The sequence below is a fragment of the Pan troglodytes genome, chromosome 15 (assembly GCF_028858775.2).
Source record: "Pan troglodytes isolate AG18354 chromosome 15, NHGRI_mPanTro3-v2.0_pri, whole genome shotgun sequence".
Classification (NCBI taxonomy): domain Eukaryota; kingdom Metazoa; phylum Chordata; class Mammalia; order Primates; family Hominidae; genus Pan; species Pan troglodytes.
In genome coordinates, this window is record NC_072413.2 from 1,552,501 (window position 1) to 1,558,312 (window position 5,812).

Genomic DNA, 5,812 nt, shown 5'->3' on the forward strand with positions numbered 1-5,812 from the left:
AAATAGAACTACGAGCCGGCCGTCATGGTGCGCGCCTGTAATCCCAGCTACCGAAGAAGAATCACTGGAACCCGGGAAGCAGAGGTTCCAGTGAGCCGAGAGAGCGCCACTGCACTGCAGCCTGGGTGACAGAGCGAGAGAGACTCAGTCCAAAAAAAAGAAAGAAAAGAAAAAAAAAAAAAAAAAAAAAGAACGGGCCCAAATACTGCATTGTCGCTGAACGTTCTCCCAAAAGGCCAGAAACCCCCTGACTCAGGTCAAGGAGGTGGTGTTTGGTTTTACTTCTCTCTCTCTCTCTCTCTCTCTCTCTCTCTGTCTCTGTCTCTCTCTCTCTCTCCCCGCCCCTCTCTCTCTCCCCGTCTCTCTCTCCCCGTCTCTCTCTCTCTCTCTCCTCTCTTCTCCCCCCGAACTTTTATTTGTCGTTCAAGCATACATGAGCAAGATTGTGACATAGGTAAACTTGTGACGGGGGTGTTCAGTGTGCAGATGATTTCGTCACCCGGGTAGTCAGTGCTGTGTCCAAGAGTATTCGTGTTTTGTTTTTTTCCTGAAGCTGTCTCTCCTTCCACCCCTCCTCCCTCAAGCAGGCTTCCGCGTCCCTGGTCCCCCTCGTTCTGCCCATGCAAGAACTCTCATCTGTAAGTTCCCACTTGTAGATGAGAACGCGCGGTATTCAGCCGATCTTTGCTTTCATCTTCGCTGGTGGCGGTGAAAGAGGCATGACACTAAATCGACCCTTAGGACGCCGTTTATGTTTAAGTCGAGGAGCTTATCAGGGAAATAGGAGAAGTACGGACGCCACACGTGACCGAGAGAAAAGTCTGAAAATGCCCCTCGCATCCAAGCGGGGACCCAGCCTCGACCTCCCGAAATCATACACCGAGTGGGGAAGCCCAGCAAGGCCCGCCTGTCTAGATTTCTCTCGGCCTCTCGAAGCACCGAAGCACGCGCTTCTCACTTTCGTGGAAGGGGCAGGGCCCTACCCGGCACGGGGGTGTCTGACAGACTGACAGAGAAAGAGACAGACATAGAAAGACAGAGATGGACAGAGAGAGACAGTGAGAAACAGACAGAAAGAGAGAGAGACGGAGAGAAACAGACAGGGAGAGGGGGAGAGAGAGAGAGAGAAACGGACAGGGAGGGAGAGACAGAGAGAGACAGACAGACAGGCAGAGAAAGAGAGAGTAAGACAGAAGATAGGCACAGAGAGAGAGAGAGACCGACAGAGAGACACAGAAAAAGAAAGAGAGAGGCAGACAGACAGAGAAAGACATAGACAGACAGAGAGAGACAGAAACAGACAGAGAGAGAGAGAGAAACAGACAGGGAGGGAGAGAGAGAGAGACAGACGGGGAGAGAAAGAGAGTAAGACAGAAGACAGACACAGTGAGACAGGCAGAGAGGGAGAGAGAGAGACAAAGACAGAGACAGAGACAGACAGAAAGAAAGAGACAGACAGACAGACAGACAGGCAGACCGACAGAGAAAGAGACACAGAGAGAAAGACAGAGACGAACAGAGAGAAACAGACAGAGAGACGGTCCTAGCCCAGTAGCGATACAGTGCCTTTTCTTTCATTTTCTCTTTCCTTTCTTTTCTTGTTTTCTGTCTTGTATATCTGTACGTATGTATGTACGTACGTACGTACGTATGTATGTATTTATGTATTTATCTGGAGACCGGGTCTCACTCTGTCGCCCAGGCCGTAGTGCAGTGGTGCGATCTTGGGTCACTGCAACCTCCGCCTGCCAGGTTCAAGCAATTCTTCCGCCTCAGCCTCCCGAGTAGCTGGGATGACAGGTGCCGGCCCCACGGCACCTGACTCAATTTCGTGTTTTCAGTAGAGACGGGGTTTCACCACGTTGGCCGGGCTGGTCTCGAACTCCTGACCTCGGGATGACAGACGTGAGCCACTGCGTTCAGTGTACAGTGCCATTTCTTAGAAATCACTCCTCACGGGAACACACACTTAGAGGTGACGTGTAGAGATTTTATTTACTTAGTTAGTTCGTTCGTTCGTTAGTTAGTTATTATTTGCGCGGGGAGGTGGGGGGACGGAGTTTGGCTCTTGCTGCCCAGGCTACAGTGCAATGGCCTAGGGGACTCAAGGAGTCAACCTATGGCAGAGAGGACACGTCCTTCTGAGCGTAAGGGCCGCAGCGAAAGTTGGCAGGGCCCGCGCTTTTAAAGGCTGAAATCCCGGCGGCTCAGGCCGGTCGTTTCCAGCACTTTGGGAGGCCCAGGAAGGCGCATCATTTGAGGTCAAGAGTTCGATACCAGCGTGGCCAACGTGGAGAAACCCCCTCTCTACTAAAAATAAGAATATGAGCCGGCCATCCTGGTGCGTGCCTGTAATCCCAGCTACCGAAGAAGAATCACTGGAGCCCGGGAAGCAGAGGTTCCAGTGAGCCGAGAGAGCGCCACTGCACCGCAGCCTGGGTGACAGAGCGAGAGAGACTCAGTCCAAAAAAAAGAAAGAAAAGAAGAAGAAGAAGAAACAAAAGAACCGGCCCAAATACTGCATTGTCGCTGAACATTCTCCCAAAAGGCCAGAAACCCCCTGACTCAGGTCAAGGAGGTGGTGTTTGGTTGTACTTGTCTCTCTCTCTCTCTCTCTCTCTCTCTCTCTCTCTCTCTCTCTCTCGCTCTCTCTCTCTCTCTCTCTCTCGCTCTCTCTCTCTCTCTCGCTCTCGCTCTCTCGCTCTCTCTCCTCTCTCCCCCCTAACTTTTATTTGTCGTTCAAGCATACATGTGCAAGATTGTGACATAGGTAAACTTGGGACGGGGGTGTTCAGTGTGCAGATGATTTCATCACCCGGGTAGTCAGTGCTGTGTCCGACAGTATTCGTGTTTTGTTTTTTTCCTGAAGCTGTCTCTCCTTCCACCCCTCCTCCCTCAAGCAGGCTTCCGCGTCCCTGGTCCCCCTCGTTCTGCCCATGCAAGAACTCTCATCTGTAAGTTCCCACTTCTAGATGAGAACACGCGGTATGTAGCCGATCGTTGCTTTCATCTTCGGTGGTGGCGGTGAAAGAGGCATGACACTAAATCGACCCTTAGGACGCTCCCCTCCGTCCCCACCCCGCACCCCCTCCCCACACACACCCTCATTCCCGCACCCCCTCCTGAAACGCAAGAAAGGAAGAAAGAAATGAAAGTAAGCGGTGAGCCTGCAAGGCGGTGGAGGCGGGGGATCTCAGAGGGCGAGCAAGCGATGGCGGTCGGGGGATGTGTCCACTGAGGTATCAAAACTAGGGGACCCACTTTTCAGCCGCAACACACCCCCTAATCCTCAGCCGCAGGCAGCCTCTGGGTGGGGTTGCGCCTGTCAAAGCTTCCGAATGGAGAGAAGCCCAAGGCTACGGAAGGCATCAGCTCCAACTCCAGGAAGGGAATAGGGCTTTGTGCATATGAATGGGGCTTTGAAAGGCGTTGCCGCGGCTTCCAAAGCGATGCGCTGTGCCTCGCCTCGCCCCGCCCCGCCCAGAGCGAGACTCCGTCTGAAAATAAGTACACAAATAAATCATAAAATAATTTATCAATAAATAAGAAAGAAAGAAAGAAAAGAAAGAAAGGAAAGAAAGGAAAGAAAGAAAGACAGACAGACAGACAGACAGACAGACAGAAAGAAAGAAAGAATCAGTACAGCGACCGTGGTCGTGAATCATTCCCCGGAGTCCAGGCGCAGTGGCTCACGCCCGTCACGCCAGCACTTTGAGACGCCGGGCAGGAGGGTTGCAACGAAATGATGAGACCCCGTCTGTGGGAAAACATTTAAAAATGAAGGCCGGGCGCGGTGGCTCACGCCTGTCATCCCAGCAGTTCCGGAGGCCGGGGAGGGCGGATCACCTGAGGTCGGGAGTTCGAGACCAGCCCGATCGACATGGAGAAGCCCCGTCTCCACTAAAAATACAAAATCAGCCAGACGTGGCAGCGCACGCCCGCAATCCCGGCTACTCAGGAGGCCGATGCAGGAGAATCGCTTGAAACCGGGAGGCAGAGGTTGCGGCGAGCCAAGATCGCGCCACCGCACTGCAGTCTAGGCCACCAGAGCGAAACTCTGTCTCGGGCGGGGGGGGGGGGGGGGGAGGAAAAGAAAATTTAAAACGGTGTGGGCACAGTGGCGCGTGCCTGCGGTCCCAGGTTCTGTACTCTGGAGGCTGAGGCGGAAGGATCGCTCGAGTCCAGGAGCGTCCACGCTGCAGGGAGTGAGTTACGATGGCACCACTGCCGGGGTGACGGAGCGAGATGCCGTCTCTAAATCAGTCCATGAGATCACTGGAAGGCGCTCTCTGTGTCTCACTTTCCAAGAGGGTCTCTTTAGGCCAAGCAGGCATGGTACCTCACGCCAGTCATCCCAGCACTTTGGGAGGCTGAGGCGGGAGGAAAGAAGGAAGGGAGGAAGGGAGGAAAGAAGAAAAGAAGAAAGGCAGGAAGGCAGGAAGGCAGGAAGGCAGGAAAGAAAGAGGGGAAGAGAGAGAGAGAGAGAGAAAGAAAGAAAGAAAGAAAGAAAGAAAGAAAGAAAGAAGAAAAGAAAAGAGAAGAAAAAAGAAGAAAAGAGAAGGGAAGAAAAGAAAAGCAAACGGGGAGGGGGCATATCTCCTTGACCGGTGACCGCCCAGGATACAGTGGGTCACGGCCGACCGAAGCCTCGACCTGTGGGGCCTCAAGTGATCCTCTCCTCATCTCAGCCTCCCGAGTAGCTGCGACTACAGGCGGCCATCACCGCGCACAACTCATCTTATAATCACATCATGATTGTATCGAGACGGGGTCTCGCTCCGTCATCCAGGCTGGATCGCCACGGCACGATCTCAGCTCATCGCAACCTCGGCCTCCCCGGTTGGAACAACTCGCCCGCCCCAGTCTCCCGAGCGGTCGTGATTCCAAGCCCACGCCACCAGGCCCGGCTAATCGTTCTATTTTTTCAGAGAGACGGGGTTTCGCCACGTCGGCCAGCCTGGTCTCGAACTCCCGGCCCCAAGCGATCCACCGGCCTCGGCCTCCCAAAGTGCCGGAATGACAGGCGTGAGCTAGCGTGCCCGGCCCAGATCATCTTTTTCATCCATTGTAGAGAAGGGGTTTCGTCAGCCAACGGGTGGAAGGTGGGGTGGGTTTTACTCAGCCTGCGTACTGTGAAAAGGTTAAGTGAGTGTGCTTTGTGAACTAGATATGGAAATGTGTGTGTGTGTGTGTGTGTGCGTGTGTGCATGCGTGCGTGCGCGCGCGCGCGCGTGTGTGTGTGTGAGAGAGAGAGAGAGAGAGAGAGAGAGAGAGAGAGAGAGAGAGAGAGAGGAGAGACACCAATCCCACCACGAGGACCCGGAAATAGTGTTTGATCTGTGTCCCTGCCTAGTCACCTGTCTTGTGTGTAGACGACTGAGGATTCCACAAATGAAGGTCAGCAGTATCTATTGAGCTGTTTCTCCCTCTCACGCGTCTCATCTGTGTGCTGGAGAAAGGGAAGAGAAGAGGTTCCGATGGGAAGTTGTCTTCACGCCTGAGGCAGCTGAAGGCAGACCGAAGGGAAGGAGGGCATCCTACGTGACATTTCCATACCCACGCACCCTTTACAATGCTGGGGCCGCCAGTCCACCCCGTACGTCAGCCCACCCCCAAGAACAGCACGGTCCGGGGTGGTCCAGTCTCATCCCAACCGGCCCACCCGGGGCATGCGGTGGAAGTCTTCGCCGGAGGATCCGAGGGCAGCGTCAACGCGGTTCCCCTGGGGTCGCCCGGCAAAGGCCAGCCGGGGGAGGGTAGCGGGACGTGACGGGGGGGGGGGGTGGTCGCATCCGCCTCAGAGCTCCCTGGA